The 26,414-nt window shown below is 31.1% G+C and overlaps 1 protein-coding gene and 1 long non-coding RNA gene across 14 annotated transcripts in view; one reads left to right on the forward strand and one right to left on the reverse strand.

The window, feature by feature from the left end:
* Window positions 1–26,414, reverse strand: part of dati (zinc finger protein datilografo) — a 133,478-nt gene that overhangs the window by 82,779 nt on the left and 24,285 nt on the right. The gene's annotated exons all lie outside the window — the stretch shown is intronic.
* LOC142983992 (uncharacterized) lies at window positions 9,376–14,456 on the forward strand. The gene is made up of 3 exons (XR_012960123.1): window positions 9,376–9,457; window positions 11,851–11,926; window positions 12,174–14,456. It is a non-coding gene; the product is annotated as an uncharacterized LOC142983992 (long non-coding RNA).

Here is a 26,414-nt window from a genome sequence, read left to right on the forward strand (position 1 = left end):
ACATAAATCTTGATAGAAATTAACTTAAAGTGGTACCAGTTTCTTTTTTTTGCGTCACGCGTCGTGGTATTTCTTTTCATCACAATCGACCGGTAAGCGTACCCAGAATGCTGGCAGCATTGCCACGTTATATTATAATTGAATTTTATTATATACTTAGTAAATTCATCGTATTAAAAGAGTAATATAAAGACCGAACCCAGTACAGGCTAGTACAACAAACTGGGCGCACTGTATCTCGACAGCTGTTCCATCGCCATTGTTACTGTATTAACTTGTGTCATATCCGGCCGTATCGCACACACACTTTATATTATAAGTATTATAATATTGATTGTGTGACGTTGTGTGGATTGGTGATCGATTCCTGGATTTAATTGACATTAAAATATTATACATCAGTATGACTTTTACTGTAATATTTCTCGACCATTCACGCAAATATATGCTTTATGTGGCCCGACGTTTCAGCGTAAATTAAATTCAGATTGCTTTCTTTTGTGTTTTGTTTCGAAAGCTAATCACTTAGACATCAGGGGGGCTATCACATATCTCAGTTGACAACTATTTGAAAGCAACTATGCTGCACATTGCTTTTCCCTTAGATAAAAGTGATTAACTCGTTATATCAAAGCAGCAATGTAAAAAATAGTGATCATCAAATTGACGTAAACTAGCTGTCAACTGAGATACGTGATAAGCCCGCAGTTCAATTTTCCTTAAATAGCCCGTATACTGAAAGCGACTTAACAACCAAGTTATTGTTCAAAAAATATTGGTTTAAATAAGTTTTACTAGTAGTTATGCTTCTGATTATCCACCCTGTTGGCGTATAAGTGTCCAATAACTAAAAAATACGCAAATATAAAAAATCCGTAAGAGTTTTATACTAAATGAATAAAGAATCGAACTCAGAACTGAGACTAGAATCATCATTTTTAAAACCATCCTTCATAAACAATAACAAACCCCAAATTAACTCGCGCGGGAATTGAACCAGGTGACGTATCGTTTTATCATTTTTTGATTCAATAGAAATTAAATATTCAAGTTGACAATAATTAATATTGGGTTTACTAACAATTATTTGTACCTTTGAGTTATTCGTTAATTGATAAATGATACACTGTGTTTTCAAAGAATACTGGATAACACTATTGATTTCACCCTGTTTTGTACAGGTTTCTTTCGATTATAAAATTAGGAAATCTTACTGAAATATCACGATTGTTTAACATATAAACAAACCTTTTTTCCTAAGCTACTATTCTTTGCTTAAAGCCTAAATTATTCCGCAAAGTTCGGAGGTTATTTAAAAAAAGTGATTTATTTTTACCTTTACTTATTTAAAATAAGTGTATATAAAGTTAAAACCTAACGAAGAACGAATTTGTTTCAAAGTATACGCTCTTGTTTGGAAATAGACGATCGTGTGAGATTTGAAAAAAAGGAGTATATTTTATGCGTATAGTAGCTATCAAAACTTTACTATCACATACAAGAACCCTAAACAACCCACTTCAAACTCAAAGATTCATCTCGAACAGGGTTGAAACCGGAACATCAGCAAAAAAAACCCAAACAATCATTGAAAAATCATAACCCTTTCAAAAACTAGATGTAACACAACACTAGATAAATCCGGATCTGCACACTTAACACTGCAAAAACTAAACATTCATTTGACCCTAAAATTTATGCAAATTATAACAAATTCAAAAGGTGAGCAAGGGTACTAATAATGCCACCTTTTTTTTGTTTTACACATTTTGAAAAACAAAAAAAATTGGGACCGGTTTTGACCCTATTGTTGTTTATGGGAACGTACCATAGATAAAGATAATAGGTTCGTTGCTAAGGCTAGTTTCGTGAGAAAATGATGTAGGGATAGATTGTATAATTATTTAAATCAAGTCATGATAGTATTATGAGTGGGGTGGGCAGGAAGCTAGTATGTTAAATGTACCTTAGTTAATGGTGAATCCTGTACGTATTTTATTTCTAAAATGGCTTGAAATAGGAGTTAACGTTCTTCCTGTCCCTATGTAATTTATTAAACGTCTAAGAATATCACCTGAATTATTCTAAAAGAATAAAATAATCCTAGTATCGAATTTATCTACAAATGTAATTCATTTCCTTTTCAAGTGATCTCAAATGACTTAAATAAAAGAAGGAAATAATGTTTAGAAGACTAGAAATTATTATTCAATACGTATTTTATATCCCTTTATAACAACAGTAATAACTCAACAACTACCGAAATACCCACAAAAATATACTATACTTATCCAAAAAATTACCGAAACAGTATCCATACATTAAAAATCAATTAGACAATCAAAAATGACAGACATCACAAATAAAATCTAAATATCTAACTCAAACAAAGCAAGGGGTTGAAAAAGTCGCGGGGGTGGTTCCCGCTCACGCACCGCGACCTATTTTTAATCATTTTTGGAAGAAATCGAGAAGGGGTTAAGTGGGGAAAGGGTGGAAGCGGACTTTTGCTACCTTTTTTTTGGACGATTGACTTTTTCTAGAATTGTAAAGTGAAGTTTACGGAGAGAAAATGCTTTTGCTGTGACATATTCTTTCCAGTCGTCACAAAAATTATCTCAATTTAAATTAACAACTGATTGCCTCGAATCGCCCCTGTTATTGGATAGCATTTAATTTATTAATCTCTATGACTTCATATGCAGAATCTTTATAAATAATTTTAAGATTATGGATAAAAAGGATATAATAGAGTTTTACTGTGGTTTTACTTTCCGAAATTTCCATAATACGTACTTAAATATAAAGTAATATTTTGATTGTATCGACTTTTTAAGACAATATATTATCTAGTTTTCTATCCATTCATTTACAAGGTCTTCAATTCGTAGTACTTTTCATTGCTACAAAACTTATTTTCAGCAACAAATTTTCATAAATATTATACAAACAAATATAAAAAAGCCGTCTCCACAAAACAACTTGAACATTATTGATGCGAGAATTCCGTGCGTGTGGAATACAAACCGAGTTGTGTGTCTGTTTGTTTGATCGATAACTAACGAACCAAATACAAGTGATGCCGACGTTTTTCATTCAAATTAACTACTTTCTTTGATTAGAAATATTGTTATTGTCTTCGAATTCGTTTATTTTTATTTATAAGTAGTAATAGTTATTATTATTATCATCTATTATACGTTTCATAATAGGTTATAGTTATTTAGTTGTACTTGTTCAGTGGTTTACTCAAGGCCACTATTATTCCTCTCAGTGGGATAAAAATGAATTTATTTTACTGTAAAAAACTCGATGTTCTTTTCTTAATTATTTTGGGTAGGTACCTTTGGCCAGAAGTGGTAGCTTGGCTGGCTATGAGTAAAATAGTTTTTACTCTAACTGTGTACATGGATTTGTTATAAGTGGCCATAAGACGAATTAATTTTCTTCTTAAATGCTTTATCAAGCATTTAAGTTTAAATTAATTTCTAAATATTTACTACTAATTTACTTGCCTCCGGTTTCTGAGGTACATTTAGCGGTAGTTTATGTATTCAATAGCGTTAAAGCTCATATAAAAATGACAGTTTGAATAGATAAACTACCGCTAAATGTGCCTCAGAACCGGGCATTACTTACATTTAGTCACAGATTTATACTGCGTGTTAAAAGTTAACCTTTGCAACTGTTTTGTTAACCTCTCGTGGTTTAAATAGTGTTAATCAGTATCGGGTTTTTCGCGACGGAAAATTTCGAATGTACCTAAATGTCAATAGGTTTTCATGATATGATATTATCTTTAACTCGAGGAAAATTTATATAATTATCTTTTATATGACATTTGGGTGACAGAAAACTAATATATTATCATGTGTAAATGATTTTGGGTTGTATGTAGTCATGAAATTTTTTTATTCAATCAACTGTATCTACTATTTTCGTATTTTAAAGTTTTTAGATCGCGGTTTGTATACATTATACTAAATATAGGTTTATCAAATTAGTATTTTCGTAAGGTAATTATTTTTATATTTAGGTTTAGGGATAGATTTTCTAAAAATGTTATTTGACTGCATTTGAGCGTGGTTTGTTACTTATCTCTAATCAAACTTATTGAAATAAATAAAAATGCACATGAAATACAAATATAACATTGTATTTAATACAAAATTAATGTTTAATCTACGGAAAATCTAATTGAAATCCAAAAATGAACATTTTTGAGGTAAAATTCAATTTAAATAGTATAAAATCTATTGTTATCAAAATTACCTGTTATTGATAAAAATAATTATCGTAGTTGACAATTTATTTTATTTTTCCTATCATGGTGTTAAACCAATAATTAATAATTTTATTATTATATGAGGAAACTATTATTACGACTATTTCCTATATAGGAAGGTAGAGTTTTATATTGCAACATGCAGTATATATTATTTTGTCTTTCTTAACATATATTGCCTTTATTTAGGTGAAAAAAAAAGAAAAAAAATGACATCTTAAAATAATAAACGACAAAAACAAATTTTTCAAATACTCTTTTGTACAAAAATAATTATTATTCATATTCATCAACCCGTTGGAACTCAATAAAACAAGTAAAAAAAACCTTACCGAAAAAACGGAACAAAAAACAAAAAAAAATAACACAAAAAACCACATCAAATCGACCGTTAAACAATTACAAAAGTATCAATCTTTATTAAAACGGACAAAAAATGAGAAAAAACCTCCCCTGTCCAAACATCGCGTGTCAATCCACAATTTACAAAACGGTATTCAAACCCACGTGTTAATCTTAACACATAAAAAAGGAAAGAAAAAACTAAAAAAAAACGCCCCCTTTCTAACGCTCGACCAATAAAAAGAAAGAAAAAAAATATGTTTAAACGAAAAAAAAGGAGTTAATTGGTCCGTGCCACCCCTATTGACGTTTTTTTTAACGCCGTGGGGTGCATTTTTTGCTCCAATTATGAAATAGGGCTGGCGATTTGTAGGATAATAATTTCTATGCATTTAACGCTGCATAATTTTATTGAATAGATTTTTTTAATATAATAAGTACGGTTGAAAGAACAATGTATTTTTTGTTCAAATTTTTTTGTGAGAGAAAGTGTTAAACGGAAATTGATCAAACTTTTTTTGTATTTATTACAAAATTAATAAAAATAAGGGAATATTTTTGATAAGGATTTTTCCTAATCCTTATCTCTATAATATAAAAATGAATCGCAAAATGTGTTGGTAAGCGCATAACTCAACAACGCCTCGACCAATTTGGCCAAATCTTTTTTTTAAATGTTCGTTGAAGTTTAAGGATGGTTTTTACGGCGAGAAAAAATAGAATTATCGCTGGAAAAATCCTAAAAATAACCCTTTTCTTTTTCTCATACAAATGATTTGTAACTAAAACGTAGTCAATTTGAGCTTTATTGCTATGGTATAAAGTTCTTATCAAAATTACATGCAGTCACTGTTGTCTAAGCAATGTAGGTGTGTTCCTAAAGTCAAAGATCGTATCTGTCAAAACAATGTGCGTGTGTTCGTTGGAGCACAGAATACATAGTTGGAGGAGTTTAAATGTCGCGTTCCGAAACTCGCGTTTCTTTTGTATTAGTTTCGGCACGCGAGATAAAATGCATCAGTTTCCACGTCATTACATCAGTCAAACATAAATCGCTTTACCAATAGTGTTTTATTATTTTTAATATCCAAATTTTACGTAAACAAAATAATTCGTACGGCTTAAAAGGATTTGACTTCAAGTCATATCAAATTAAAAAAAAAAAAAGTTGTCTGTGACCTAACCTATTGAGTTTGCTTTTGTCAACTAATACACGAAACAAATTCGTATATCGTGGTGACATTCAAAGCAATATTACAGCACATGAAAATGAAAAAGAGAAAATGGACAAAGAGTGTATTTTACAGCACAGAACGCAGTACAAAGAGCTGCTCAGCCACCATCTACTACATTAACCAGTTTTAGTTCAGGAGATTTTTTTTAAATACGTAGGCAAAAAAACATTTACAAATCTTTTTGACAGGACGAAGTCTGTCGGGTCAGCTAGTACTAGATATATCTATGTAGCCTTATCCGAGAGTTATCCATGAGAAATGAAAAACACCCTGAAGATTGCAAATGATTCAACACTAGTTCTAAGTATTCACTTGCGTAATCTAGGTTTTCTTAAAATCACGTAATCAAAGTAAAGTATTTAAAACCAGTGATGTTTCCTCTATTTCCGAAGCAAAAATATCAAAGAAGATATACTAATTTGAACCCTAAGGTGACCTCTGAATCATGAACGCAAAGTTATTTAAAACTACGAAATTAACTCCTAAAAAGCAAAACCTGCGGAACAATGATGAATTTAAACCAAAGATTATTTTTAATTTTGGAAAAAAATGGTAATTATTACATTTATTTCTGCTTTTGACAAGATTGTCTCGTGTTAAACATTATTTTGTTTTTCTGAGTCTCTATGGTGTCCGCGTCTTATTTAATAAAATAATTTAAATTACCAAATCAATTTTGCAAAAGTCTGCAATGACCTTAACTGTCTTATAAGACAAACGAAATTAGATTTTAGAACTAATTTAACACAACGCCATCTATTGGAGAATAGGGTGAAAATCTAAAAATAATCTAATGATTTCTAACTAGATCTAATTCATATTAGAAAAGTACAAAATATTAACCAAAAAATATTTTTTCTAATGTAATTAAGCGAACAGGGCAAAGTCCACTCTAAAAAAATCACTCGAATTCAAGTGTTCTAAGATTAGGTCGATTCTATTGCGAAATGATTCACTCATTAACCTACATTCATTCACTTATTTTTGCCAATCTTACATCAAAATCAGAAAAAAATGGTCAGAAAAATATTTTTGGGACAAAAATCGTAAAATATTGCGTCTTAAATCACTCATTTTCCGACGTAATTGTTTCAAAATCGGGTTTAAAACTATAAACACACTGTATAAAAAAGTCCAAAAAGTGCAAAAGATTGAAAAAATCATCAAAAATGTACTTAAAATTACACTATTACGTAAGAATGGAAAATTTTTACCTCTGCAGTGCGAAAAAACAACCGCCCCGGGCCGCGTCGACTTATAAAATTTCCATTTAAAACATCCAACATTATTATCTTTTTTCTAACGAAAAAATACCATTTTTGTACACACACTTATGTCGGAAAAACCTACAACCCACATAAGAAATTCAACCTACTAAGTACTATTCTAAAATTCAATTTTCATTGTTATTGTGTTGTAGTTAGGTCCTTTTGAATTGTGTTGACAGTTCCTTGGTCTACTTTATAGGGTAGTGATGTGACTTAAGTTAAAGATCTAGTCAAGATGCAGTTAATTGCATGATTCATAATAAAATGGCCGCTATAAGTCGATATTTTGTGAAATAAGCAATTTAAATTCCTTCAACATTACATATGTATAGAAAATGTTACTATAATTTTCAGTTTCGTAAGTAATGCGGTAACTTTCAGAATATAAATCTATTGTAGGTGACTAATAAAGAAAAAATCATCGAGTTCTTAATCGAAGTATTAAGTGATTACTCTAAAGCTAGTATTGTATTTTTGTATCGAAACCTTTTATCTTGACTTTATTTAAATCGCTACATAAAGCTAGAACATTGCAAAAATCTTTTAAAAAATGTTATGAAATAGATGCATGAATGTTTGGGCATGCTTTTCGTGAATTTTCCTATTTATTGTTGTATAAAGAAGAGAAAAAATTACCACATTCGTCAATACCAATATTAATTATTCAATTTAAATTCGAAATGTTAACCAAAATAGCATCCGCGCATAATTTTTAAACGCAATTGTATTAAAATTATTAGTATAAAATATAATCGCTACCTAGTATTTCTTGTGTTTTTCATTATCGTCTCGTATAAAAAAGTTTAGGCTTTACACTTATTGGTATACTGGGGATGACTCATAGGACAATAAGGACAACAAAATTATATTTTGTTAGATTAAGACATTTCTTTGATGTATCAATATCAAACCTTCATAGTTGATAATATGTAATCGTCATTTTAAAATAATTTTAATTTTTTTTGTTACAACATAATTTTTATATTCACCTTAATTCTTATATTCACCTTCACGTTCAACATCATTGTTATGTGTAACAAATAAATTTGGTACAAATATAATTAATCTAATACCTTTCTACTACATGCTATGATTCTCCACTTGGAATGAGGAAAGGGAACAACCCTGTTTCCACCATTTTTACAGCTACACATTATACCAAAAAGAACCAAATAGTCACCATTTTATTGTTGTCTATTCGACCCGTATGTCAATCAATATAAGTTAGTCTCCTAATTGACGTGACGCTATCTTTTAAACCAATTATGTGGTATTTTTATTATGTTATCCGTAATAATGATCTATGAGTCTTTATAGCAATGTCACTCAGTTTAGTAGCAATTAAAAGTATTCTGTGACAAAAAAAATATTGCAATGTTGCCTGAATTTGAGTCAGGTCGCTTTATTTAGACTTGTTTAATAATAATGAGTGTCTAGGAAGTTTATTTTTTACATTTATTAACCTTTCTCAATTCAGATAAAAAAATCTTACGTTTGCTTTTTCTACTCAGTTTTTATTTATAGACTTAAACCATACAATATACACACTTTACAGTAATAAGCTAAGTCCACTTATAATTTCTTCAAGTCGATCGATTATGCATTATCTTAGTCGAGGCTCGACTGACAAAGCAACAGCGCATCACTATTTGCACTAGTGTTGCACGTTATCTCAACGTGCAGTTGATAAAATTTTGAAAAATCCACAACTTTTCCCGCGATAACCCCGCCCCGTTGCGAGGAAAAAAAGCTCTAGTGTTGTATTCATAGTCCGGCTGTTTTTACTTGAAACTGTGACGTCAATGGTTTATCACATTTCTTTAAAGAGATAAATTGTTTAGAGATGTTTTGGATGTAAGTTTTGATTGTTACAATAGAGAAAAAGTTAGAAATTGTAAATAAGAATTCACGGGCAAGTGAACTAAACAAATGAACAACAGAAAAATCGAAGCGATGCTAATTATCTATCACATAAGTCAAACTCTATGTCTACTGATTGAATTGTAAAAAACAATGGTTCTTTTGCCGTAAAGGATTTTTGAATTAATATGAATATACAATCGTTTATACGACTTCCTGGGAAGGAGTAAACGGACATCAATAACTTAAAAATTCCGACATCTATTTTTCCCTAACACGCTCAATTTTTTCAATCTCAAAAACACTTAATTAAACCCTTTATATCTCTATCTCTTTCACACAGTACTGCACTATAAATGCGGTACATCTTATAAATAACCACGTTATCATTGCAAGTACAAGTGTAATCATAGAGTGTCTTTGTACTGAGCACTCCTAGGCAGTCACTACGCAGTTGCACTTGTGACGTGAGTAGAAATAATATAATATTTATTAAGTAATAATTAATAAGAGTTAATTGTTATGAAATTGCCAGACTTGGCTAGGTTTTAAGCTGTCTAATAAAAAAAAAGGATTTTAACATGTAACTATTGTCAAGTTTTTTCAAGTCAATATTTATTTTGTATCTTATTCAAAGGAATTATATTACAAAAATTCAAAAAAGAAAAACAAAATGAATAGACGTTTGTAAAGGTGGTGTTGATTTTTTTGGAAGATGAAAGAGCAGTTTCGTATGGTTTCATGATAATTTTTAGAACTGAAAAATCAGTAATACTTTCAGAACAGATCCTATAGGTCAGAAGATTATTAGGTTTATTTTAGACTAATATGAAATTCTTTGGAAATGCAAAACCGTAGTAGTTCGCTTTTCTTCGTGTAGGTCTTTCTACAAACACCGCTAGGCGACAAAAAATAAACAATTCTCCCTAACTGTCTTTTTTTATGATCATCGAAGAAAGTTATATAGATTTATTTTTAAGAAATAAGTCAGATATTTCGTTTTCTGGATTCAATTCTTTTAAAAAAAATGGTGGAAAATTTATGCTATAAAATTGACCAAATTCTCATTCCAAAATGTTTAGCTTGAATCCTTATCAGGCTGTAGAAAATTCCACGTCCAAAATTAGGATAGGTCAGTAGGCCTAGCTAAGGTCTGCAATTTAATACGATAAGGTACACTACATTGTGACTGAGTTAATAGAAAGATAAATTAATTTGTTTCCTTATTCGTATTTATGTATTTGGAAGTTAGCAGACTAGAAAACTTATAACTATCTCTACATAAGAACTACTTTTTCTTCCATCTAAATCTTTGAAAATGGCCCTGTTTTATATAAAACTATATACTCTGCTTACACCTTTAAGTAATAGGTCGGGGAAAAAGTCTTTTCGCATTATAGTATGTATGAACTTGTAATAAAATATTTTCTCTCCACAAAAAAGCTCGATATTTGGGTACCTCACGAGCTCACTGAAAGAAACCTAATGAACCGTGTACTCATTTGTGATTCTTGAAGCCAAAGAGATTTTATTAAAAGGTCATACATATAATAATGCGAAAAGTCTTTTCCCCGACCTAATACAGTAAGCAGGATGCGATACGTGCATAACTTTTGAACAATTAAACGATTACACAATTCTTTTGCTAAAAACACAATTGTAACTGTCGGGACGAGGTTTGTTTTGGGATCTATGGGATCAAAATTCCCATGGGAATGCAATCAGCGGTATAAATGTACAAAAAATACTGATCCCGGACGAAGTAGGGCCAGTTCGCTAGTAAGGTAATAAAAGGGTATATTATTTAAGGAAAACCTCTTGTTACTATCCGTACTACTTATAAGCCATATTAATAGGTATTGCCTTTTTTCAAAGCAATACTTTTGCCGGCAACCCGTGGTCGCTTTGTGGTCGATGTCTGTGGTCTAAAAGATAAGTGGTCTAACGCTTCACGTCTCGACCATTTCCTAATTATGTGTAGTCATTTGTGAATAAGTCTTTTGACTATTTTATGCTTTTTTTCTATTGTTTATTTTTAATGGAAGCGTTTTTATCCGATAGTTTAATTTAATGATAAGAACTAGTGGTTCACGCTCGTAGTTAAATATATTTTCAATAATATAGATGTCGGCTGTGTTCATTCCCTATAATTCGGTTATCTTCAAAAAGAAAATATACAACTAGGATCAGTAGTTTAGTCGTAGTAGCGTAACAGACATACAAACATCTGTTTAAAAATATTGGTTTGGATAATTTGTTAATTTTTGGCATATATTGAACCTACCAACGCAGGCCATGACCATTGCAGCAACGCAGGGGTCGTGGGTTTGATTCCAATACCAACACATAATAATTTATATTCATAAGAAAAAACTAGTATGTAGAGTATTATAGAGATCATGGTTAATACCAATTTGTACCTGTCCAATGAAAACCTGATTTGAAGTTATTAATAAACTTACTAAACGTTTCTCAACCGAGAATCGAACCAGGAACTTGGATAATCGTTTTATACTTAGATTTTTCTTCGATGTTGAAATATTGGCATATTATTCTCTTACAATGTATGGACACTTGAGCTACATTTCTTATTCTATACTAAAGGGTTGTACCTACGCTGCGGGATGTTTATCGATAAAGAGGATATTAGTTATTTTTCACATAAGTTTTTCTAGGTGTTATGATTACACTATCTTAATGAAGAAAGGTAGAAAGGTATTAACAACTTAGCCCCGTTACTAATATAAAAATGAAAGCTAGATATTTCCCATAAGTGCCTTTTTTTTGGATTCCTGTATATTTTACAATTTCTTCGTTAATTTTGAAAAGATAGAGTAATCATTTAAATGTTATTTTACAGAGCGCAAAAGACTAACTACCAATCGTTTGGGAATCCGGAAACTACTTATGAAGAGTTGTTTTTGTAGTGTCTCAAGGTAAATTTAAAGTTTTATTCCTGCATTTTTAAAGACAATGTGTTTTATCAAATTATTAATTATTTTTCCCGTATAAAATAGTCTTTATAAATTGCAAAAGATAATCTATTTCCGTTTCTTTTATTTTACTTCATTCCATAACTGCACAAAACATTACATTAACATTTTTTTTATATTAATAGTTATTAATAATATTACCTAAACCTGTGTAAGTATTCAATTAACAAAAACAATAATTCTATTTCAGACACACTCCAAGCAGAAAAAACCATAGAAACAGCAATCCAATTAGACAATATCTATTGGATAAATTTATCGATATCGATATTCCAATTACCCTGCACTAGAGGTCTAACGGCGCGCGGGCGCAGTGTTGCAGGCTCCGAAGATAAATCTTTTTACGGCGAACATTGATTAGAAAATTCCTTTATTAATTGACTAGCTTAATTAAAGCGATTTCTTAGTCCTTCCTCTAACTAAAATTATGTTCTGAATTATAATTATTGTATTAACATTTTTGTTTTCAAAATGAAGATGAATTATTCGGATATTCTTATTACGATCGTGGAGTGCGTGGCCGCTATTTGTTTGATTATTTTCATATAATTTTGACAATATTAGGATGTCAGATTATCTGAATCCTTGATATTTTTAAGTAATATTAAGTCTATGGATTTAATAATATTTACATTTTAAATCAGTTTCAGTACATTATAACCAAAGTAAAATTTAAATCGGCCGTTATAATGTACCGTATGAAAAAGTACTAATTGAATGAAATATAGCCAAGACATAGATTTATAATATCTTATCAACTAGGCTCAGCTAGACGTCTATAAAATCCCACTTTTAAAAATAAAATTTAATTAATAAAAGCTAAGGTTTATGATTAGACTCTCCAGTAACGAGATTTTTTTAAACACCACCGCTTCCAGGAATCGCGTACCGGCAGTTTATAACGTCTAATAAATACACGTTCTCGAAGCATAAAAAATAAATAACTTAGCAACCTAACATTAGATCGAAAAAGGACCCATAAAATGAATAGTATTAGAAAACATTCAGCGATAAACTAAGAAAAATAAATCAACGGCCCACGCGTCCTAGCACAACGGACACACACGGAGGGAAAAGGACGTAAAAAAAAGGATGGAGCAAGACAAAAAAATCGCAAAAGCGACGCGAATATATCCGAGGCGAACGACCGGCGAAAAATAAGACGAAAACGTACTCCCGCGCACATGTGCGTTCGTCCATTTTTTATTTTCCGTCCCACTCTTACGCCAAAAAAGGTACGCGCGTGTGTTGGGAAGAAAGAGAGAGGTGATAAAAGAAAGCGCGCGGAAAGAGTTGGCGGTCGTTCGCGCTCCGGTTTAGTTTCGAACATTGCCGCTAGGGGCGCTGGCGCAGCGGGAAAATTTCTTCCTGTTTGGAGTTCGCGCACTCCTTTTTTGAGGAACTTTTGTTGCGCGTGAGTTTAATGCACTTGTTTTATGTTTATGAACTATTTCATGAATAATTGTAAAAAATATTCCTTTTTTTCTAATAATTAAGTAATTTCTCACTTTGTTCGAAGAGCTTTAATAAGAATCTCGTTTACTTATTCATAATCTCATTTTATTATTTTATATTTTCAAAAATGGATAGCGATTTCACTGTACTCACTTTATCAACCTGTATCCTACTCATCTTTGTAGTGTTATTCATTTTTTAATTGTATAAGAATACAAAATGTAAGAAAGCTAGTAACTAAGTGACAAAATAATAATATTAAAATTATTATTAGACATACATATCTATTAAAAAAAATTAATGATAACAGCTCGCTTGAAGTCCACTAATTCGTTTAAATTTTTTTTTCGTAATTGTTATTTCACGGAAATGCTGTATTTTTGTTTTACATCTAATTATAGGTCTAATTTTCATACTTAATTGCGATTTAACTTGACTTTGCGTAATTTAAGTATCTAGGCTTAATCCAGGGATAAAACCTTTTTCGTGGAAAGGTAGCTGTTTTTAGAAAATTTTAGAAAATTTTAAGTAATTTATAAAAGTTAAAGACCAGCCTCTATATTCCCTCATTCCGGAAGGAAGCAATTCCTTTTTTTAATATAAAAACTAAAAGCTGTCATTTGAAGCTCCATTTGCGTCAAATTTGAAAAAAGGAGGTGCTGGAAAAAGTCAATTTATAAATTCAAATCTAAATTTGTTCAGTAAGTCTTGTGTGAAAGGGTAACAAAAATTGTATTACATTTTTAATATTAATTGTATATGTATTCAAAAAATTGACATTAATTATGAATCTCATTGCATCATCATAATCAGCGAAAGTGTCATCGTAAAATTTCTAGAAATAAACACTTCTAATGTTGACGTTTGACCTATAAGTTTATCTATCGGATAAATCCTGTTTTTCTCTATATAATCAATAGATATTATGACTAATAAACAAGTATGTAATAATATTTACTTTATATTATCTAAGTTCATGACGTAAACTGGATCATTCTAGAATAAATCATATTAATTTCTTGGTCTTGTTATTCCCTATTATGGGATTGTTAGCCGATTTAGGAAAATAAGAGGAGGTTCTCAATTCATCGGTGTATTTTTTAAAGTTAGGGTTGCTTTTTTGGGGGCCCCTTTGGTCCAAGTGGTTAAGTATGTGACTGTTGGTTACGAAGGTTCGGATTTGATACCTAAGTTGATACTTTAAAGGTTTTATATTTATTTTGGTGATTTTTTTTGCTATAGTGACGTCACTTGACACTTCGGTTACATGGTTCTGACCCATATTGCCAATAGGAAAATGGCTACCTGCGTAGTTAGTAAAAATAAACACTCAAAAGATAATCATAAAGTTGTTCAACTCTAAATTGATATTTATCTTTTCAGAAGTAAAAGTGAAAAATCAAGAAATTATGTAATGTAAATAAGTTTTATCTAGGCTTCCGACATAGAATAGAAGGGTGCTGCCTTTTTTTGTTTTTAATATTTGTTGTAATAGCGGTAACGGAAAAACTTAATTTTTGAAAATCTTCCTAGCTATTACAGTTTTTTAAAATAAAGCCTGTGACAGACGGACAGACGGACAGAGAGACAGCGGAGGCTTAGTAATAGGGTTCCGTTTTTACCCTTTGGGTGCAGAACCCTGAAAAGGTCAGGTATTATTGAACCAAACAATCCTATTTCAACTTTTATCCATTGATAGCTATAGGTTATGGGGACTCGCACTACCTACTATAGTTTAAAATAGATCGATAGACTTTTATTACACAGTATTAACCGCGAGGCGTAACTGATACTTTAAAAAAGGGAAGTCATTAAAAATATGCAATTTGTAAGTAAAACTAATTTATATTTCAAAACATGTGCCGCTTAATCATAGTGCTCTACTTACTATTTAAGGATTAGTTCACACTAAGCGTATAATCAGCAGCTGACTTTAAAAAAATATGACAACTTTTTGTAAAATAAGGCATTATATAACTCTACAAGTTATGCTCCCGACTTCGTTTGTGTTAATTGTGGAAGCAACCTATGTCCTTTTCAGGGATATAAATATAATCTTTGTCAAGTTTCGAAAATATAAAAAATTGCACTTGAAAGTAGGAAAGAAAAGAGGTATTGCCCAGCATTGGGACACATACACGGCTAATAAAATAGAAATAATGCTTTATCCACGTTTTTTGTTTTTCAATGCCCAGTTTTTTGGGATCGTAACAGTCGGTAACGTAGCAGTATAAAAAATATCGAGCAGTTACTGTATTACCGATTATTTCAGTTTTTTTTACATAATATTTTTGGGGTACATACAGGGTTCAGAAAACCGACCTAGAGATTAGGCGAGTGCATTGTCTACCCCGAGAATCAAACCCAGGAGTCACATAAAAGCCTTGAAAAAGATAATTTTAAAACGTATTAAACATCACTTTAACTAGAGCACTACTCCATAAATAAGTCTAGAAAAACCATCAATTAAAAATGCTGCTTCTAGCTGCTAAATCAATCGGGAGACATATCCATTACAACCTTTATATTAAAAATGAACCTTATGTATTAGGATATAGAGTCGTATTTTGTGGTAACAAGGAAGATAGTCCTACTGCTTTAATAAGACTTTGGATGAAAAATAGGTAGTGTTTTAGATTCAGTTGTTAATAGGATACAATTATGGAGGTGACTGTGGTGCAGTGGTTATGGTGCGGTGTTGGTATGGTATGGGAGTGAGTTCGACTTCTGCTAAGTCCAAATATTTAAGTATTATAATTTCTATTCACGATATTTTCCTAGTGGCTAAAATTTCATGGTGACATAAGATTTAAGCTTAACCTGGCCTAAACGTCAAGCAAGCTGAAATAATGCATAATCTTAAATCCAGTGAAATATTGGAAATTATTTGTGTTTTCCACATAATAGCTGTTTCATATTTGACTGACAGCAACACAAGGTTACTTCTTCTTTGCTGAATTACTTTTTTCAGTTTCATTATTTATCTTTCATTATCGGTGGGACTCCCCTCTGCTGCGCCATTGGGTAAAGATCTACACCAAATGATGTCGTAATTTATTATATTGTTTTATTATATTATCTTACTAACAATAGTCGTTAATGTATAGGACACCTTGTCTGAAATGAAATGAATTGAATTTTAATTAACTAAGGTAAAGGTGCAAAGATTTTTGTTACTTTAGCATTTTATTTTTTCAAAGCAGGATTCATTTTCTTCTGCTATAAGTATCGTCTTTATTTAATTGTCTTATCACACATAAAACGATTGACAATTAATCATTTTTTTCTTATAAAAACCATTTAATCCTTCTAAAAACTCTCAAAAAACATAAGTCACAAGAATACACAATAATAAGTGTAAAAGTAATTCATAGTGCAATGCAGGACATACTTGCATAATAAAGGAGCGCGGTTAGCGTGCGTTCAAAAGAAATATTATAACATTGTACGGACTTGGCTTGTTCAACCAGTTTTTTAAACATATCACATGACTTGCAGTGCGTTTTCTAAGTATATTAGATTATGTTTTAATATCATTTGTGAAAGGCATATTACAAACATTCAATTGTGAATAAAAATGGGAAAGAATTTCGGCAGTCGAAATAAGATTGCGATTTGAGTGTCGAAATTTGATTAGTTTTGATAAAAAAAAATTGCAAAAATAAATCCTATGCTATCTTAATTTGTTCATAAATACTACATACTAATACGTTATTATTATTACGAGAAATTAGTTGTTATAAATTATATGAATTCTGATATTTAGTCAAGTTGGAATACTTTCCGTGCTCAAGAAGATATAGAGATCAGCTTAATTGCTTTCTGTTTATTATAATTATTATAATCAATTGGACCTAGTACTGTCCCACTGCTAGGCATGGGACTACCTGGAAAGAGACATGTCTTTTTTCACTGCTAAAAATCAAAGATACGACCCAAAATTAGCTGCCGATTCAAGTTACGGAAAACAATATACTGTCAAAGTGATAATTCCTACTTCGCGGGTCAAATCACTATTCCTAAAAAATCGACTGCCTCCGTGGCGCAGTAGTAAAGTCGCCATACCGCTACCATGATTGCGTCGGGAGGTCGCGGGTTCGATTTCCACACAGACCGATTATTTTTGCTATCCACAAATTGTCGTTTCGAGTCTGTTTGTACTCTTTGTCCGTTGTTTGTATGTCTGTAAACGGCTCCGCGACACAAGTGCAATTTGTAGAGCGGGAGTTGTCTTTAAAAAAATTCAACAGTATTTTCCCGAAACGTCAAAACCTAAAGTAAAATGTTTCCTAATTTCTGAGATTTCCTAAGATCAAGAACATTAAATTATTTACCAAATAGTCTGAACTTTAAGTCTAATAATACATTGCTTTAAACGGCAAGAAATTTATTTTGTTTTTGACATATGAATTAGAGGTGCGCCTTACAAGTGTCTTATTATCAAGCTTATAATGTAGCAATTAGGCTATTAATACCTTTCAGAGTTAGAAAATGATTCAATATGTCAATGTGATGCAATAGCTAATGGACACGTCATTATTAAGACTCGAGTATTATGGGTTCGAATCTATATTTTGTAACTATCTTTTTATATTCTAAATTGGTAGTTCAGTAAACTAAGGAATTTTTAACAAAATGTACTTTTCGAAATTAGCTATTTTAATCGAATTAAAGCTATGGAAAAATTCAATTGGCGTATTTTTCTGAATCTGTAAGGAACCTTTCACCTTGAAAATCTTTAATTAGTTGATGTACACGTAATAACAAAACAAAATGAGTCTCAAGAGTGACCAAAATTATCCTATTTTCAAAATACTTGACCTTAAATTCCTCTCAATATTTGAAGTAAGTAACTAATGTCTCCCGAATTCTCTACGCTTTTACAATTTCTTTCAAAAACAATCTTAAGTAACAACAACACAATAACCTATACAAAAACATCTCAAACAAATACATAAGCAAAGAATTAATTTCCAATTAAACCGCCACACATCCACCATATTGGATTCTATCTGAAATCTATGACGCAATTTTTTCTACCTCCGCCATTCACTGGTCTATAAATATTGTTAACTAGCAAACGGCCGCGACTCCCATCGCCAACAAAAACATCCATATCTCCAAAACTAAACAACCAATTTTGACTAAACTTATACCAAATTATAGCTTATAAAATTTACTTTTATTGTATGTAAATTTTATAAAAATCGGTTGTATATTTTTTGAGTAATGATCAAACAAACATGCAGAAAGAATTTTATGTTAGTAATCGTTAGAGGTATGCGCTATCCCCTCCAATCCCGCCGCTGCGTGTGAGTCAGAGGTGCGCGCGCGCAGTTTTGCAACCAAAATTCTACTAGTTCGAGACAATGGCATTATTAGGCGTAAGGCGCCATCTTGGTTTTAAGTTAGACTTGTTTTGACTATGTTTAGGTAAAATTTTGTTATGTTAGATGTTATTTTTTGGTTTGTTCTTTCAAGAGAAGATTTTTCCACTATTGGAATGGTTCTTTTGACAAATGATTTTGTAATAGGTCATACATAATACACATATTTTTACGTATAAAATAAACAAGTAGATAGTAGATTATAAAAAAGGTAGATCTTCGAAATATTGTCTAAAAATATCAAAATGCTGTGTCTAAAAAAAACTATAGTGTTCATGAGAACACTATAGTTATTTGTTAGTTAAGATAAAAAGAGATTAGCTGGATTTGTATTTTGAACGTTTCTTCATATGACCTGCTACATTGAAATTTTTAAATAGGTAAAACTTGCTGCGAGAACGAAATCAAGGCGTAAAACAGTTTTCTACCTCTTGTGATCTTATTCCAAAAACGAGTTTCCTCCCCATACATATTAGGAACTAAATAATAAATGTTTTACGCAAGCAATTTATGTATAAAAATCCTACATCACACACATACAAATCCATATAATCTTTGACTAGTACAATCGATCATGAGCAAATCAATCACAAGCTGCGCCCACGCATCGCAAGTGATCGTGACTACCCGTCACTGGACGTTTCAGAAAAGTCTCTATAAGTTGACTAGTTGGAAAAGTTGTAAACGTGTTTTTTTATAACTGTATTTTGGTTAACTTTTCAATTTAGGTCCTTTATAACTGACTTTGACTTATAATATTTATAGTAGTTTGTAGTCGAATATTGTATATTTTGATAACCGTTGTGTGATTTTTTTAATTTCTTTAAGCTGTGATTTTTAGGTGTTCCAATTATGATGTTATTTAATGAATTGGTAACTTTGATGTATTTTTAAACGAGTTTAGATATAATGAGGAATGTAAACAGGATAATAGGAGTTATAAATTAATGAAATTAAAACAAAAATGTTTCTATCATACATTTTTTTATAAAGCAGTGGTACTACTTATACTATTAAGAAGTTTGAAAGAAGCGCATTATGTGCCGTAAAATATCTAGCAAAAGACGTCCGCGGCTGAACATAGACCTCCCCTACAGATCACAATTAAATACATACCAGTTACTATTATTCAAAAAGTAATTTTACAAAAATACATACAAACAACGTGTTAAAAATCCCGAAGATGTTTGAACAGAATATCTCAGCAGCATGCGCCTACGCACAGATCGTGACTAGACGCTGGGAACAGTTAGGTATTTAGGATTTAAAATATTTGCTACCGGAGCCCAGATGTATCTCTCACGTTCCACGGAAACTATTATGATTATATTATGTTCATATTTTCTGTTTGAAATATGAAAAATTGTAAAGAAAGATTTTTTAAGGATTGAGCTGAAATTATTTGAAGTATTCTTTGATTTATGGAAAGTTTCATTCAAGTTATTAAGGTTATAACATTTCCAAGTAGACGAAATAGCGTGCATCCGCAAATCTATACTTATACTTACTAATATTATAAAGCTGAAGAGTTTGTTTGTTTGATTGTTTGTTTGTTTGAACGCGCTAATCTCAGGAACTACTGGTCCGATTTGAAAAATTCCTTCAGTGTTAGATAGCCCATTTATTGAGGAAGGCTATAGGCTATATATCATCACGCTACGACCAATAGGAGCAGAGCAGCAGTAAAGAATGTTACAAAAACGGGGAAAAATTTGACCCATTCTCTCTTATGTGACGCAAGCGAAGTTGCGCGGATCAGCTATTTAAGATAAAAACGTAAAATTGAATGACAGATTTGTGGTCGAATTCCCTTTCTATTGATAGAACATTAATTTCGGTGATTTGGGCAGGGCTGGTTAACTTTACATTTAAGACGCCGACAAATTAATAGAATTTGGTTAATAATAACAATATTTTTTTTTTACAATAATTCTAACATGAGACATACTTTAGTGTATAACAGGCTTGATAGCATGTAGTTATGTATACTTCAAACATTTTTCACAAATGTCTTCTTTATAATAATCCGTTCATAATTGTTTCTTTTCAGGATGGTGGAAGGCATCAGACCGCATGTCTGCGCCGGCCTCGTACCTACGACCCTGGAGACAACAATACCTGATGTGCTGACACCGTGACTACTTGACTCATAAACAACTCATATTTTGTTATATTTTCATTATTATACTCTTTTTTTATAGTAAGAGACTATGTTTATGAGTAGCGGTTGCTAACTTGTTAAGTTATTGTAATTTATTACGATTTAAAATATTAGACTTTCGTCAAAACTGGCTGAGGGTTCTTTCCGAAAGAAAAGGCCTGTGTATATGTACCTACTTTCACGTACGAATCACAGTGAAGAAAAAAAAAATTATGTCAAAATATTTTGGCAAAATTTGACTTAATTTATTGACTACGCTTCGTTTTTTGCTAAAATTGGCTACATATTATGCCATCTCCGTATGCTCCAGCGCCAACTTAATTTGGGGTCGAAGTGGTCGCCTTGGCCGAAACCGGACGGATAGATCATCATCATAGAAAACAGTTTATATCACAGTTTTTCAGTCTCACATGGCGGAGGAAATGTATATTTTATTTTCTAGAAATCTAGTCAATTACTAAGCCCTAAACTGCTGCTGGGAATTTCCTAACAGATGAATTTACACATGATGCTAGTTCTTGAAATCTTATGTTATTATTTTTAAGATTCTCACTATAAATGAGTCACGGTAGTTCAGATACTAAAACAGACTTTACCGAGTAAGAACTAATAACATAATTTTTTGTTTAGTAATTTCGCTTACGGAAAATCTGGGCACAGCTAAGTTTATTATTATTGAAAATTACTATATAAGGCTTCAGACCAACATTTCAACGGCAAATCTTTTTATACCTAAGTCTATAGTAGGTAATAGTGTTCAGGAATTGCTTAAGCCATAATCTATATACTTAAAACTTTTTTTTCTGAGTGACTGGCTGACTGACTGACACACAACGCACAGCCGAAACTATTGAATGCAAGAATTTAGTTAATGTTCCTTGGAGAGTGTTTTTTGGAAGCACCAGCAGCTGGCAGAAAGCTAGTATCATTATAATCGGAAATCACGTTACGTTTTCTCCATGTTTCACATTTTATAGGTAGCCTTTTAAGGTCTTCATCAAACTGACTGGCAGACAAAGAAATCACCCTAACACAGAAATTACTCAACTACGCGAATCAAAATGAGCTTTTTGAAGAACAGATTTCCTCGACAGAAGAAATAAACTAATCTAATCTATTCATAGGAAGCCACGCCCACAAGCAGAAAACTAACCTCCAAATCAACCAGTGTGTTTTTCATTGCATCTACCCACACTACAACACTATCTGCGATCGAAGATCAAACGGTGCAACACATACATTACTCTTCTTGTATACATACATTAAAACGTTCGCACAGCTACCAAGCAATGTATACTAAACTGTAAAGAGCTGCGAAATATCGTGAATGTTTATTTTAACTGGATGAAAGAAGGCAATCTGGTGTTTGTAAAACCTAGTGCACATGAGTGCGATGTGTTGATCTGTTTGGTTTAGTCAGAAGCTTTTAGGTGAATTGAACGAGTCTGACAAGAGATTAAACACTAGGCACACTGAAGACGAAGGCGATGTTTAATTGAATTAATTCTATTATACGTTTTTGTGAAAATTGTCTACGATTTTTGCCGCATACACCACAAAAATTACAGAATAAAATATTCCTCAAAACTGATATACATTTAAAACAGTTTTGCAACCATCAAAGTTTTATAATAGCAAGAATAAAAGCTCTTCATCATACAGTGAACGCAGAAACAAAACTAGCCTACTAATCTGTTGAAATAGATATAAAAATATCAAAGTAACTAAATAACAGACCCGAAAGGAAACGAAAACAAGTAAGACTTATCAAAAACATCACAATTCTTTCAATAATGACACAGCTAAATTAAATATCACTTTAAATACAAAATGTAATACCAGTTAGTGTGTACAACACCCAACTATTCTATTTTTAATGTTTAGATCGGTAATGCGGGATGCAATTTTATGCACAAATTTCGTTGCCCACGTACACCGCCATTTTTAAATTTATAATTTTAGAACCGTTTCGCAGGAAGCTTACGATCTATTTCTGCGTTTTATTTATTCCTAGGCGAGCACTCGTAGCGGTTTTGATTGAACACTCATACATTCATACATATGTATGAATGATAATGTGTATGTATTGGATGGTTAGTTTTAGTTTTTTCGTGGATGGGCGGAGTTATGTTTTTAAATTGTGTGTGTGCGTGTGTGTGGAATATTTTATGTAGATTGTATTTTTTTTGTATGATGATGCATTTATATTGGTGTTTAAGATTGTTGTAGAGATGATCAGATGAATAATATTGAATTGCAAGCAATATTTTTTGTTTTTGTTAAAAAGCTTGTTTTCTTTGACAGATTTTAAAACTCTGAGCTAACCCAAAATATATGGTAAAATGTATGTCGTAAGGAAAGGTATGAAACGTGGTAACTTATTGTTTTAAAATCATGTTTAAAACTAGTTGCAAGAAAACCGTATGAAAAAAATCTGCTTACTACTACTTATGTACATATTTTGACTTATATTACTTTTTTCACATATTCATATTTTGTGATAGACAAAATTTCACAAGCAAATTCATAGTATTATAAATTGTAGCTCATTTTGTACATTCGTCTGTGTATGGCGTCTAATCTCAAAAAGGAATGAATCAAAAGTAATGGTTATTGAAAAGTTATCGGGGCTGTGTATGGTACGAAAATAAACCACGTGGATTGCAAACCGTATGATGCTTGATCTTTTGCTTTTAATTTTATAGTTAACAAACTGCCCCTACAAACGTTGTTTTGCCATAAAAAATAAATAAAAAACAATGTCCAGCGGACAAAATTGTGAATCTAAACCATTCTCAGATCCCCTTGAACCCACACAAAAAATTTCATCAAAATCGGTCCAGTCGTTTAAAGAAAGAAAGAAGAAACTTGTATAAAGAAGATTAGATATTTTGTTGTATTTAGACATACATAATATGACTTCTGTTACACTCAAAAGTGCAGGAAAAGGTGCATGAAATACATCCACGTTTTACCATTAACAATATTAGGTACATGTAATACGGGTCGAAATTATTGCCATAATATACTGGGCACGTAACCAAATTCCATGCTACCATTGAAAAATATTCTAATACAAATTAGAAAAAGAACAATAGTGACTATCTTACACGTTTAAAAGTTCCAATAGTGCTTATAAGACTGGGAATAGCCCTAAATTAAAAACAAAAAGAAAATGATAGTTTTATCCCAGTGGAAGGGCAGATATCTACTACCTATATTCTGTTCAAAAAAACTACTTTTATTTAAAAACAGTTCTCGAGGTGGTTCGATAATTCTACTTATATTTGTTTTCAATTTAATTTAATGTGCAGGCACATAAAGTCATGATTATTTTTACAATCAGTCCATTAAAATACAAACGTTGTGTCATCGTTCCCTTTGCCAAGTAGCGTCGCCATAGTAACGTAATGATATAGAATAGATTTCAAGATTGATTTTCAGGAGATTAATTACTATACTGACAAAAAAAACAAGGAATGACTATGACATAAGTAACTTGTGCTTTTATCAAAAACGTTTTAGAAATAATATAGCAGTGTTAGATTTGTTTTTTTAGATACTTTTTAATAAATATTTAGTCAATATATTCGAATCGATCTTTGTCACTTTAGTGTCAACGTTGTTAAGACGACTCCCTTGCTTGGAGCATACAGATAAACAGAAATGTTAAAAACAGCTTAGAATTTGGTTCCAGGTATAATTATCCATCATTGTAGTTAGCTGTTAAACTAATATTAAAGTTGTTTAAACAACCGCAGGGCTTTTAACATAGCCTAACGACTTATATCTCAATCAAGCCGACTTTTAACGTGCCTTTCGAAGCACGGAGACGCAAATACCAATACAAACCATAATTCAATTGAATTAAGCTATAGAACGTTCTTTACAAAAAAATGATTCATAAATTGATGTTTTCTTTGAAAAGAAAAGAGAGAGAGAGATGCATAATTTCTTGATTATATGAACCTAGAAAACGGTCTATACATGACGATTTATGAATATAATAGATCTTTCTTTTAAAAGAGAGAGATCTAGAAAGGAACTTTCCGTTCCATGAAAAAATCTCTTCGTATACACTCGTATAGATATTATAAGAATATGTAAGACGCATCGAGAATGCACTGGCGTTATTTTTGCCGGATCTTAGCCTTGAATTTTAGAGTATTTTTGTATGCACTTACAACCGTTGGCTCGATTCTTGCCTTGTTTTGATACATCGTGAAAAAATGTTGATGAAAACTTCTTTGTTGAGGCTTGGGATTTTGATTAATTAGTTATCGGGATAATTAGTAATGTTTGTTGTTATTAAGTAGTTTTAATGATAAAAATTATTTGTAAAAATACTATTTTTTTTGTATTTTTTCTGTTTTGATCAACATAAATTCTAATTTGAGTATCTAAGGAGTAATTTGTTGTAGATAAGTTACTATTTTCATTATTTTTAAGGATATCCTCATTAACTGAAGAAAATAAATACATGCTTTTATTTTAATATTGTAATAACTTATGCCTATTTTCACTATGTATGATTCAGCATTGACTAACTTATTTTTAGAGGAATATTTATTGCCTTTTTTTTAACTCATTTTCATCCAAAGTATAAAGATAACTATGAGATATGCTAAATTTAAGCTGTGAAACTTATCATTAATGATGTAGTAAATAAAAAAATATTGCAAAAAGAAATTCATGAATTATATATTTGGTTAAGATATATTAAAAGTTCTAAATCCTCGTATTCAAGGTAGATCCGTTTATTATAAAATAATGTTTTATAATAATATATAACAGTAATAATTAATTGAACTTTATAGTACACAAGAATGAAACTTAAATCAACGTGTACAAACCAGTTTTATTTGAAGACTTACATAAAAATATCTCAGCTCACTTTCACTGAAGCACTGAGCTTTTTACCTTCGCCGTTTTATGTCTAGTCTAGAATGTTGTAAACACTATAGATAAAACTAACACTAATAATACATAAATACATAATATCACGCTTTTTTCCCATAGGGGTAGGCAGAGACCAAAGAATACAACATATTATTAATATTATAAATGCGAAAGTTTGTAAGTTTGAATGTTTGTTACTCTTTCACGAAAATTCTACTCGACGGATTTTAATCAAATTTAGTACACTAGTGGATTATAACCTGGATGGACATGGATTTTTTAACCCAGGATTTTTTGTAGATTTTTTTGAGATAAATAAGTAATACGGATCTTAATCTTTTAAAATAAAAAATAAAAGTAAAGTAGGACGTTTCTGTGACAAACGTCCATTTTAACTGTTAATAAATTTTAAAACCAATCCTTTTACAATTAACGTTCTAGTTAAAATCCTACATGTCATTAACTAAATTTCGAAAACTTTGTTTTTGCGCGTTTACTAATAAAAATAATGTTTTCACTATGTATCATA

This window comes from Anticarsia gemmatalis, chromosome 25, assembly GCF_050436995.1.
Source record: "Anticarsia gemmatalis isolate Benzon Research Colony breed Stoneville strain chromosome 25, ilAntGemm2 primary, whole genome shotgun sequence".
Classification (NCBI taxonomy): domain Eukaryota; kingdom Metazoa; phylum Arthropoda; class Insecta; order Lepidoptera; family Erebidae; genus Anticarsia; species Anticarsia gemmatalis.